The sequence below is a fragment of the Hibiscus syriacus genome, unplaced genomic scaffold, assembly GCF_006381635.1.
Source record: "Hibiscus syriacus cultivar Baekdansim isolate YM2019G1 unplaced genomic scaffold, ASM638163v2 tig00110733_pilon, whole genome shotgun sequence".
NCBI classification, from domain to species: domain Eukaryota; kingdom Viridiplantae; phylum Streptophyta; class Magnoliopsida; order Malvales; family Malvaceae; genus Hibiscus; species Hibiscus syriacus.
In genome coordinates, this window is record NW_024062845.1 from 2,024,337 (window position 1) to 2,038,934 (window position 14,598).

The window sequence follows — 14,598 nt, forward strand, 5'->3', positions numbered from 1 at the left end:
CTTACGTTGGAGGGCTCTAAACCCTCAAAAAAAGCTTGCCTTACCAATTCCTAGCTTACCATTTGGACCCTGCAAGGGGTTTTATTGGCTATGCTGTAAACATGATTATGAGCTTCCTTTATCCTTTCACATTCAGCCAGACTATAGAGATTTGAATCAATTAAATTGGATTAAATACTTTAATTCAATTACCATTTCAAGAACAATTACATGAATACATTGATACTTACTGGTCGCTTTCGATTTTCTTCAATATTGATACGCTAGGGCTCCATTTGAAGGTCATCAAACTTTAAAACCTAACCCCTCTTTTTAAAGACTTTTTAAAAATTAAGGTTTCGATAATATACCCATCGACCACAAGAAGGGAAAAATTACCCAATCTGGAAATCAATACCATAATATCGATAAATTTACATGAATAACTGATCGTAACTGTTATGAATGATGGTATTCATCAGAGAGGAAGAGAAGAGAATTGCCTTTAGGGTTTGTTAATTTGGGGTTTGCTATGTTACATATAAATAATGAAGGAAGAAAAACCGCGTTATTTAAAAGTATTGACACAAAATAAAAAAGTGTCGCTACATGTTGTAGACCTATTCTCATATAAAACCGATATATCTATACCGTTTATATTAAAAAATTACCTATTACATTATAATTATGGGTTTCGATGTTTTTGGGATCGACATTTTTTGAAAATGTATCGACACTTTGTGTGTTCACCCTTTTTGGCATCCATTTGGACATAAAGTATCAACACAATATTAAAATGTGTCGATACATGTTGTAGACCTATTCTCTCATAAAACTGGTATATTTATACCAGTTATATTACAAAATTACCTATTACATTATAATTATGGGTTTTGATGTTTTTGGGATCGACACTTTTAATAAATGTATCGACACTTTTAATAAATCTATATAAACACATAAATTGTTAATCAATCAATGTATAAAAAACTGATTAACTGGAAAAACATATTGCATAAATGCAACTTACCGGATTATAAATCATTTTTCCGCTGAATCATCAACCAAAAGTGTATTTAGCTCGTTAAAATCAGGACACACGTTCCAAACATCATTGAGATCTTTACAATAGGTAACATTATCGTATGTTTTGCATTTTGCTTGATCCTACTCACAAACAGTCGAACATAAATATGTAGGAATCATAGACAAAGAAAAGTCAGCAAACTGTAATGACATTCATCTTACCCAAACGAATAGAAAATGCTCAGAAAATAAAGGTAGTTTCTCAAGTACACGGTCGACGTTATGCCTGAGATTGTAATCAAGTTTGAATGTTAACATTCAATTGTTTATTAATAATTTTGGCTACAGTAATTCAATTGCTCAAGAGTTCTAACCTCATCTTGGAAGACCAAATGGCAACAACAAAATTGTCTACACAAAATTGCATAAATTCAAATAATCATGTTCTGATGACAACATCTACAACATGAAGAAAATGAGATTAAAGTTCTACGCTTATATGTTAAAATAATGGATACAAAAGAACATAATTAAAACCTGCAGGCAGTCTTGGGATGTAGGCAAGGACACCATTGAGATCAAAAATTAAAGGTTTTCTTGAAGGCGGCGTTGCAGACACGATATACTTGTTTGGATCATCATCATCATCATCATCATCATCATCATCATCTCGTCGTCGTCGTCGTCATCTTCATCGTCATCTTCATCTTTATTGACCGCTTGGTTGTCCAGATCTAAATTATTTCATCGTCATCGTCATCTTGAATTGGGCTATTTCTAGCAACCCATTGTATTGTAGTATCTAAATTATTTTCATCTGAATCCCCTTTATTCTCGACACCTAGACCCTCCGCAATAGTTTCCGGATATATATATATATATTTCCTTCCCCATGACATGAGTATTAATTCCTATTATATTAGTCTTATTAGGCTCATGCTATAAGGAAGTATTGTTGTAGAAGACTCTAACTAGGTTGGGGTAATATTTTGGTTCTACACCATGGAATTCAAGCCAACCCCAAGATGTAAATGTGAATTTAAAATTAAATGCATATTTATCATCAAACAAGAAACCCAGGTCAATGATACGTTCGGGACGAATCTTCCTTACTTTAAAACTTGTTTGCCATCTTTGTTTCTCGATATCGGATCTAAAGTTCAGAGTTTCGAAGGGCCTGATTTCCTCAAAAGAAACGTTTGTTTGAGAAGGAGGTTATGATTAAGAAGAACTGGTTGAGAAGAGCTTTGAGAAAGACCGCGCTTCTGAGGCTGACGTTTTGGAGCCATTTTGGGTGTGGATGCTATTAAAATGGAACACAAACACATTAAGGAAAAAACTCCAATATAGAAATCAATCAAACCCATAAAATATTGATAAATTTACCTGAATATCTGATCGTCACTGTTATGATAACACTAGTATTCATCGGAGAGGAAGAGTTCTCTTTTGCCTTTAGGTTTAGGGTTTGTCGATTTGGAGTTTATATCGATTATAATATATAAATAATGAAGGGGGAAAACACGCGATATTTAAATTAGTATCGACACAAAATTAAAAAGTGTCGATACATGTTGTAAACCTATTCTCTCATAAAACCGTTATATTTATACCGATTACATTGAAAATTTACCTATAACATTATACTTATGGCTTTCGATGTTTCTGGGATCGATACTTTTTATAAATGTATCGACACTTTATGGTTGCACCCTTTTTGGCATTCATTCTTGACCAAAAGTATCGACACAAAATAAAAAAAGTGTCGATACATGTTGTAGACCTATTCTCTCGTAAAACCGGTAAATTTATACCAGTTACATTGAAAAATTACCTATTACATTATACATATGGGTTTCGATGTTTCTGGGATCGATACTTTTTATAAATATATCGACACTTTATGGTTGCACCCTTTCTGGCAATCATTCTAGACCAAAAGTATCGACACAAAATTAAAAAGTGTCGATACATGTTGTAGACCTATTTCTCATAAAACCGGTATATTTATACCGGTTACATTGAAAATTTACCTATTACATTATACTTATGGGTTTCGATGTTTCTGGGATTGATACTTTTTATAAATGTATCGACACTTTATGGTTGCACCCTTTTTGCATTCATTCTGGACCAAAAGTATCGACACAAAATTAACAAGTGTCGATATATGTTGTAGACCTATTCTCTCATAAAACCGGTAAATTTATACCGGTTACATTGAAAAATTACCTATTACATTATATTTATGGGTTTCGATGTTTCTGGGATCGATACTTTTTATAAATGGATCGTCACTTTATGGTTGCACCCTTTTTGGGATTCATTCTGGACCAAAAGTAACGACACAAAATTAAAAAGTGTCGATACATGTTGTAGACCTATTCTCTCATAAAACCGGTAAATTTATACCGGTTACATTGAAAAACTATCTATTACATTATACTTATGGGTTTCGATGTTTCTGGGATCGATACTTTTTATAAATGTATCGACACTTTATGGTTGCACCCTTTTTGGCATTCATTCTGGACCAAAAGTATCGAGACAAAATTAAAAAGTGTTGATACATGTTGTAGATCTATTCTCTTATAAAACCGATATATTTATACCGGTTACATTGAAAAGTTACCTATTACAATATACTTATGGGTTTCGATGTTACTGGGATCGATAATTTTTATATATGGATCGACACATATGCTTACTTATTTTTTGGAAACTTTACGTTTGGGAATGATACTAGATAAAATGTTGGAAACAAATCAGTGTTTATTAATTTTTTAGTAAAAAGTCTAGTTTTACCAACTACATTGTAAATTTACCTTTTACAACAATCTTCATATATCGTACGTATCAACATGACTCTTAATGTGTATAAGAAACATGTACAACAATCTATTGCTAACTTTTCTCATCTCATACTTAATTACATTCACATACAAAATTATAAATCGTATACAAAATTATAAATCTTATACAACATTAACCATACATTTACATCATTGCATCATTTTGTTATTCTTGTGTCTCATGCCAGCTTTTGTTATCTTCTGTCTTCGTTGATTTTGATTGTGGCTTACGAGATCGTTTAATATTCACGATCGATCCCACTCTCCAATAACCTATATTCAAATTGTCAGAACGTTAAGTATTGTAAACCACAACATTCAATCTACGACTTTTAACAATTTTACCACAAACAAATTTTTAATTCCACTTACAAAATCACCAGTTGCCTATGTAGAACTAATCGATTCCATCCACATCATCACATACATGCCGCAATCATATCTGTTACAAAATTTGAAAACCACACATGTCAATTATGAATCCTGCATAAATTAAGCTTTCTATTTATGATAACATCTCATACCCATTCAATTGCTTATTCTTCTTATGCTCCACAAATTTGAAATTTTTCAAGGGGAACTTTCCTAGAGATCCACAGTATTCTACTCAAATGTGTTTCTTATTATAAACATCTAATATTTTAATCTGCATTAAAAGAATATGAAGTTATGATCTAAAACAATTATGCATTATAATTTACATAATGTCCTTTCATACATACATACATACATACATACATACATACATACATACATACATACATACATACATACATACATACATACATACATACATACATACATACATACATACATACATACATACCAATCTCTTAGCATCCTTCACTCTCTGTTTAGCTGCTTCAGATGTAAACATACTATCATATATTGTTGCAACACGATCTACCATATCCAACACCAACAGATACCAATGTGAATTATGGTAGTTTATTGTGATCATGATCTGCAACAAATTTCACACCCAATTCCGTTTGGAATATCCGCTTTTTCAACCTACAATTTTGCATACAAATTTTTGTCAAAACAACATGATAACGATCAAATTAAGTTTTCTTTTATTCAACTTACCTTCTGCTTCTTCTTCTGGGGTGCAGGACATTCTGAATCCAAATCTGCATATATAACACTCTTCGGTGTATAGATCACATCAACATCCTTCCTCCTCATTTCCTCAATCTTTTATTCTTCCTCATCCCTCTTTTCTTTTTCATATTTTTTCAGTTCATCGTATTTTTCTCTACATAGCTCTTCATCTCTTTTATTTCACCCTTCAATTTCCCCCTTCATCCAAGTATTGATCAACCACCCCCTTCACCCCCATAAGTTCACTCCTCAATTTCACAACCTCCTTCACCACTCCATCAATTTTTTCACCCGTCACCATCTTAATATCACCCTTTAACACCTCAACTTCTTTCACCACTTCACCCCTCAACACATCTACTTCTTTCACCACTCCATCTATTTTTCCTTCCACTTCCCCCTTATGCCTCTCAAGTGTATCTTCGACTCTCTCAAGTTTCTCTTTGACTCTTTATTGTCTTTGCATGATATCAAATTGGATTGTTTTGATATCAGCCAATTCAGACATCAAAATGTCGAAGTTACTCTGTTTTCCCTCACCGTCATCCCCCTCACCGTCATCCCCCAATACAACCATCTCTTCTTTCTTCTCCACTGCCTCCTCTACCTCCTTGCCAATAACCTTCAAAATTAAATTACAATATTAAGACATTGATTATATTCTTAATATTATTTAATTACATTTATTACCCTTTCTTGCTTCCTCGGTCTATCCAACTTCAACTTCGCCATCACTCTAACCACCTCTTCCTTCCCTCATGCACGGATGTGTGCCACTCCGGTTCTTTCATAAGCCGACACTGCCTCACAGCCCGACCAAAAATCGAACAGTGCAACCTGCATTTATAATTAAATTTATAATTTTATATAATAACTATACTATCATTTTATATAAAAAAAAAGTTCTTCAACTCATTTACCTCTAAGATTGCTTATGCACCCTTTGAGGTATCTCTGACTGCCCTTTTTAAAGGTGATTATTGATTCAATCAATCTCGAATGGACATATTCAGCCCAATTGAATTCACCCTTCAAGCCTTTATCACAAATGAGCTTCATATAGTCCTTATTCGTTGACGTATCACCCGTTGGACAAAGAAAGATATCGACAAGGTACAATAGAACTCTGGCCTTCAGTTCATCCCCCCGTAAGATCCACTTTTGATTTTCTCTTCAAGTTCAGCATATGTCACCTTCTACTTCAAACCATATTTGGAGGCAAGTGTTTTCCAGTTCTTACTCTTACAGACTTCTACAACACTTTTGCCTTCATTTTCTACCCCCAATACGGCTGCAGCACATGGGATCCGAGAGGAAATGAAAAATCACCATACTTAGCAATACTTGTTTAACATCAAATTGCGCCATCAAGGATCAACACAATTCCCTCCGAATAGGTCGATCCCTTACTCTTACCAACGATCCAAACCATATTTCTCCCAACACATTCAACTGACCCTTCTCCTTAGGTGTTTAATTAATGAATTCACCCTTTTAATGTTGCACATTGTCGACACTTCCTACATTTTTTAACAATATATAATGTTATAGTTCTTATATATTTTGTATCAACGTATTTACAAGTGTAATGAATACCTTATTTTCATATGCTTTCCTCCGTTTGTATTCTTTACTATCATTCCTTGACTGTGTGATGTAAGGTTCCTTTTCAGCATCAATCATCGAATTCCATTTCGACCTCACATCTTTTGTCACCTAATATTAAGAATAAACATTTCTTAATCAATACATTGACACTAAATAATACTCAATGTCAATTTAATTTTACATACCGAACCGCTCTTTGTGCCATCTTCCTTCATCCATTTGCATTCGGCCATACTGTCAACATTTAAAATTTGTAATCAATTTAAAGTTCTTAAATACTTTAATCAAATTACCATTTCAACCATAATAACAAAAAGACATTGTACTTACTAGAAGTACATATATCCACCCTTTGGTTACTTTCGAGTCTCGGCCTCAATTTCAAAGTCATCTGCGCCACCAACAATTTTTCCACCCATTGACTCCATTTTTCCTTCATAAATCAATTTATGCAAATCAAATCAAATACTTGTTACATACACTTTATTCAATATACAAATATAGATAACTACTCTTGTGGTAAAACAGTTTTCTTTAAAAGAATTTGAATGATCACTACAAAATGTATTGGCACATTTATACAACTTATAATATCATTTTCTACCTATAATATTTAATAAAAGTATCGACATTTATATTTTACCTTGAATATCACTTTCTACCTATAATCGGTCCCAAATGCTTTTTTACTATAAAACCCCAAACAACAGATAAAAACCCTATTTTCGATTACTGTAATAATAAAAAAACTAGGGTTTCGACAACATACTTTTCGACTCGACTATAGCAACAAACAAACAAACAAACTTCGCTTTAAAAACGCCTTCTGAAATGTAGCAACAATTACGCTTCGATTTCAAAAACTCGTCTGTTTTATCTATTTTCAGAGGATATTTAGCTATGGCCTTTATTTTTTCATTGGATATGTTATTTATATTTAATCGATACAACTACCAAAGTGTCGATACTTTTATGTCAGGTGTCGATACTTTCGATAGGATAATTACCTATTTCTTTGAAAGTATCGATAATTTATTACATGTACTTATGAAAGTATCGACACTTTCAATATATCCGGTAGCGCTTTACCGGTTTTATCATTTCGATACCAGTTTTATCATATTTTTACATGTTATATCATTGTGGATCGATAAATTTTTATAAAGTATCGACACTTTATAGGCGTTAAAACTACTTCTCTTTTAAATTCACAAAGTGTCGATACTTATATTAAAGTATCGACACTTTAAATATATCCGGTAGCGCTTTATCGGTTTTATCATTTCGATACCGATTTTGTCATATTTTTATCTGTTATATCGTTGTGGATCGATACATTTTTATAAAATATCGACACTTTATAGGTGCTAAAACTACTTCTCTTTTAAATTCACAAAGTGTCGATCCTTATATTAAAGTATCGACACGTTCAATATATCCGGTAGGGCTTTACCGATATTGTCTTTTCGTGACCGGTTTTATCATATTTTTACCTGTTATATTGATATAAATCGATACATTTTTAATTTGGATCGACACAAAACGATAAATTAAGTTTGCCTGTTGCCAAATTTTTTAATATTTCTTCATGACTTAGACCTACTACATTATTATTACTCAACATTTCCGATAACGCTAAACTAAATTTATTAAATATCTTTTAATATATCTGATAACGTCGTATATTAATCTACAGATAGTTCCAACAAACCATGATGGTACAAAAAGAAGTCAAGCCAAACATTATTCTTTCTGCCACAACAAGACAAGAAGGAATAATAAAGCTATGATGACTCTGAATTCCAGCATCAAATAGTGTTTTCATATCAATGCAAAAGGAAAAACTTTAGATCAAATGATAGAGTAGCCTTTTGTCATTTCAAACTTTTATGTATTGTTTTTTTAAATATTGTATATCATTAGTCATTTTCATTAGCCGGAAACAATTATAAAAAGATGGTGGAGCTCGGCAAAAATGCCAGAATAATGCATGTGGTTAATATTTTTTCCCCAACTAATGCCCTTTGCCTATTATTTCCCCAAATGGGGTGAAATATACAGTGCTTAATGTGGTTCTTTGGATATCTCGACGTTTTTAGGGTTAATTTTTCTATGATTGCTTTCTCGGCGTCTTTCGGGTTATGAAACTATGGGAATGCTCGGCGTCTTCAAGCAATTGGCCTGTGGGATATCTCGGCGTCTTCTGCATGCTACAAGGAATGCCAAGGTAGATCTCTCGGCGTCTTCACCTGTCGTCTGGCGGAATCTCTGCATTACTCTCTGAATCGTGCATGCATTCTGGGGGCTGAACGTCTTCATCTCTGCATGCATGCAGAGTTGATTTAACAGTTGAATATAATAATAGGAGTGCTCGGCGTCTTTAGTTAATAGGGTTACAGGGGCGTTCGATTTCCCGGCGTCTTAAGCTATATATGGAGAATATTTGGTTGCAGGTGGTCGTGATATCTCGGCGTCTTCTTCTTCCGAGATTCGTTCTACATGCGCCTGTCTTCTTTGTGTCCGAAGCGTGAGATTCGTCTGAAGCGTGAGACTAATAATTTACTCGAAGTCTTCAATTACTTGTTATAAAATAGGGGTGGGTATTGTATTTCATTGCATGCAGTTGGTTTTAACTTACAGAAGCAAGTGAGGGATTTTTTTTTGCATTAGATTCAATTGAAGCTGCTGCTTGAAGTGATATTGGAGATTTTTGTTGGTTCGGTAATTTTTCGAGCTTTGGTTTAACGTCGTTCAAAAACACGTAAGTTCTTTCTCGTTTCCCATGCGAACTCTGTTTTTTTTTGTGTTGAAAGAATGCTCATATATGTTAGGAGAATGATACATTTAAATTTTGTTCATGAGACCATAGTAATGTAATTTAGAGTACTAATGATAATTTAAAATTAGAAAATGTAAGTTTGATGATTAGGTATACAGAAAATTTAAGTTTGAGTATTATTGTTAATTTAAATTTTCGTGTAATTTTTAGTTGTATTTTTATATAATAATTATTAGAATTTTATTTTGATTTAGTGGGAAAAAAATTCCCATTATGTAATCCTGATATTTTTACCGTAATAATAATGTATTTAAGTATTATTTTTATAAAACAATTGTTAACATAATTTATATTTTATTTATAGTTTTGTAAATAATTAATTTTCATTACATTATTAATGTAATTTATTCTGAATATCTATATTTTTACGTGTAGAGAAATGAGCAACAAATTTTTCACGATTGTCCATTACAATGGACATATGATGGAAAATGAGGTCGGAGTTATTTTTCAGTCTGAAACACCTATAAATATGATGTTTAAAAGGGACATCACATTTGCAGAGATCAAGGAGAGGATAGAAAGAAAATACGTGTTAAAGTTGATGGTTTGAGGTACAGATTTATGGTATGTCCCAATCCGGTCAGGTATGCTGCAGTACCACTTGAAGAAGACGATGATATTATAACTATGGTTGAATTACATGACTCAACAAATATTCCAATTATTGAGTTATTTGTTGAGTTGTGTAATATATCTAATGTGCCTGGGTCATCAATAAATGCGGTTGAAACTTCATCTCAAATGGGTTTCGAGAGTCATTTCGATAACCCAACATATAGGTCGATGAACAGCTTTGTGGCGATGTTGGAAAGCGCAAATGAAGTTGGTGGAACATCTGGAGCCGCAGAGTATGATGCTGAAAACCGCTGGGAAGAAATACTTGAAGATTCCAGTGAAGATGAAGAAACTGAGGAACCTCTTTTGGCTGAGGATGATGCCATGTTCCATGGTGATGAAGCTGATATCAATATTGATGAATATTCGACATCGTATCAACCTACCCCTCACATGCAGGAGATTGATTATGAAGCAATGAGGGCACCTGAATTCCCGGAGATGCCACATTTAACTTCAGGCTATATGATTGAATTGTCCGATAACTCTGGTGAATTAGCAGTTGGGAAGCAATACAGAGGAAAAAAAGAAGCTACACTAGCGATTAAAGAGTATTGCATAAGAGGCCATGTAGATTGCAAGACTGCAGAGTCCAACCAGAAAACTTTGTACGCAAAGTGTGTTAAATATGGGCCCGAGTGTAAATGGTTGATCAGAGTGTCCAAAATACAGAGGCAAGATGCTTGGGTCATCACAAGGTACAATGGTCCACACACATGTTTGCAAAACTCTATCGAACAAGACCACCGACTACTGGACTCCGATGTAATTTGTCAATATGTGAAGGTTTTGGTTGAACAAAATCCAAGGATCCCTTGCTCGGTGTTAGCTGCATCTATTCGAGACCAGTTCGGATACAATGTAAAATACAAACCCGTGTGGCATGCGAAGGAGAAGGCAAGGAGGTTGATATATGGCGATTGGGATACATCATACAATGAGTTACCTGATTTGTTACGAGCTATGAAACAATTCATACCTGGAACCATCGTGAAGTCTCAGACCATGCCTGCATACGACCGAGAAGATCAACTAGTTCAAGAGAAGAGAATATTCCATAGACTCTTATGGGCATTCAAGTCTTGCATAGAAGGTTTTCCATTTTGCAAACGTATGGTCCAAATAGATGGTACGTGGTTATACGGTCAATACAGACATATATTATTGATAGCAGTTGCGCAGGATGGTCAACGAAATATATTCCCAATTGCATTCGCCATCGTTGAAGGAGAGACAACAGAGGCTTGGGACTTCTTTCTCAATAATCTACGTAAGTATGTCGTCCGAGAAGAAGGAGTTTCCTTGATATCCGATCGAGGAACTGGCCTTTGGCAGCAATTGAACGACCAGGAAGTCGTTGGACACCTCCGCACTCATATCCCGCATATTGTATCCGTCATATTGGTAAGAATGTATTGAGAAGTTTCATAACGGCCGTATTCGTAGGGAGATAGTCAGCATGGGTAAGTTATTTTCAGCATTTGTACTCATTTATGTGTTTGTTTATAAATTGACTTTAACACAATATCTATTTTGAAACAGGATATGAACTACGCCAACCAAATTTGACAAGAGATTGGAGGATTTGAAGGCCATAGATGAGCGTGTTTGGAAATGGGCGTCGAAAATCGAGCGGGAAAAGTGGTCGCAAGCATACGATTGTGGTCGGAGATACAAACACATGACTACAAACCTTGCTGAGGCCATTAATTCAGTACTAAAAGGTACACGACATCTCCCAATAGCGAGTGTGGTGAAAGAGACATACTTTAGGTTGGCTAAAGTTTGGTCTGATAAAGGGAAAGAGATCGAGTGTCTGATAAATCGAGGTAAAATCTGGGCTCCGGCGGTGGTAGAAGCAATGGAAGCAAATGAGCGTATGGCAACCTCAATGTTTGTTCATGACTTCGATCGAATTGGACATACTTTTGTTGTCATCGCATGCATACGTCGCAACGAAGGAGCAGATCGAGAATCATTTACTGTTAATTTACGACAAAGATGGTGTGATTGTGGCCGCTTTCAGGCGTGGAGATATCCGTGTGCTCATGCAGTCGCTGCATGTATGCATACTGGAATCAATTCATACACTTATGTTGATGAGTGCTTTCACCTACAGAGGATATTAAATATATACAACCATGAGTTCAGACCGATCCCAAATGAATCTTATTGGGACAATCGCGATCATGATGAATGGTTGCCAAATCCATACTTCGTAGAAGTCCAACGGGTCGACCGGAATCTACTCGTATTCATACCAGTATGGATATACATATTAGAGAGAAAGGCCAACCGAAGAGGTGTGGATTATGTAGAGGTGAAGGGCATTCAAAAAGAAATTGTCCAAACCTTCCACAGTATAGACCTCAGCAGTAATCTTATTATTTTATAAATTTTTATATTATATGCGATTCAATTACTCGAGTACATATTTAATAATAATTATTTAAATTTAATTATTTAACTTTAATGATTTAATATAATTATTAACTTTAATGATTTAATAATAATACTTTAATGATTTAACTTAATGATTTAATAATAATTACTTTAATGATTTAACTTTAATGATTTAATAATAATTACTTTAATGATTTAATGATTTAACTTTAATGATTTAATAATAATGATTTAATGATTCAACTTTAATGATTTAATAATAATTACTTTAATGATTTAACTTTAATGATTTAATAATAATTACTTTAATGATTTAACTTTAATGATTTAATAATAATTACTTTAATGATTTAATGATTTAACTTTAATGATTTAATAATATAATGATTTAATAATAATTACTTTAATGATTTAACTTTAATGATTTAATAATAATACTTTAATGATTTAACTTTAATGATTTAATAATAATTACTTTAATGATTTAATGATTTAACTTTAATGATTTAATAATAATGATTTAATGATTTAACTTTAATGATTTAATAATAATTACTTTAATGATTTAACTTTAATGATTTAATAATAATTACTTTAATGATTTAACTTTAATGATTTAATAATAATTACTTTAATGATTTAATGATTTAACTTTAATGATTTAATAATAATTATTTAACTTTAATGATTTAATAATAATTACTTTAATGATTTAACTTTAATGATTTAATAATAATTACTTTAATGATTTAATGATTTAACTTTAATGATTTAATAATAACGATTTAATGATTTAACTTTAATGATTTAATAATAATTACTTTAATGATTTAACTTTAATGATTTAATAATAATTACTTTAATGATTTAATTTAATGATTTAATAATAATTACTTTAATGATTTAATGATTTAACTTTAATGATTTAATAATAATGATTAATGATTTAATAATAATTACTTTAATGATTTAACTTTAATGATTTAATAATAATTACTTTAATGATTTAACTTTAATGATTTAATAATAATTACTTTAATGATTTAATGATTTAACTTTAATGATTTAATAATAATGATTTAATGATTTAACTTTAATGATTTAATAATAATTACTTTAATGATTTAACTTTAATGATTTAATAATAATTACTTTAATGATTTGATGATTTAACTTTAATGATTTAATAATAATTACTTTAATGATTTAACTTTAATGATTTAATAATAATTACTTGACTTTAATGATTTATATTTACTGATATAATAATAAATATATTCGATTCAATTACTTTAATTTGATACAAATAATTAAAATAAGGATTACAACTCTTGTCGGTGTCGGGGTGTTGTTGAGTAATGTCGAGGCCCACGTCGGTTTCGTTGTTGTCGTTGCACTTGTTCAGGAGTTTGTTCAGCATAACCAACCTGCTCATTCATCGAGGGCATAGGTTCTGGTGTTGTAAATACATGCCCACCACCACTATGCTCTCCCATCTGAGGACAAACACTCGTACTTGTGATCATAGATGTCATCTGATCAAAATCATTTGTTGCCCCAAACATAGGAGGGAACATGAGTGATTGATGAGGAACATGCTGAGGAGTGTAGGGCGTACACCAGAATCACCAACCATTTGACTACTTGATCTGTGTGATCAAAAGATTCTGGTGGGATATTATCCATTGTCTCTTGTTCTGCTCCACGGTGAGAAGAACTCCCACTCCCACTCCCCCAGTCCTTCTTGGTTTCTCGGGTTTACCGAATTTTTGGTATACTCTATAAATTGTCGCCTTTCTCTGATCGTTGTCAAGAACGGCTTTCCATGTTCCCAAAAATAATTCAGGTAATCCGAACTCTTGAAGTCAAAGTCATCCGGTTGTATGGGAGTGAGCGTTGGCAAGTATGAACCCCTGTTGTTCCAATGATTGATATGGTTGCATGCCTCACCAACCAATCCTCACCGACCCTACCCCCCATTTAATCGATGGAGAGCATCATGATTCTCTGGAATGACTGGAATATGTTGGTGGAAGCCGAACTGCCTCAACACTCTATCGGCAAATTGGAACTCCACAAACATGAAATGGATCAATGGTGTAACAGCACACCAATATTCACAACCCTCCCAGACATGTTGCGGTACGCACGACATAATTTCTTGATCAT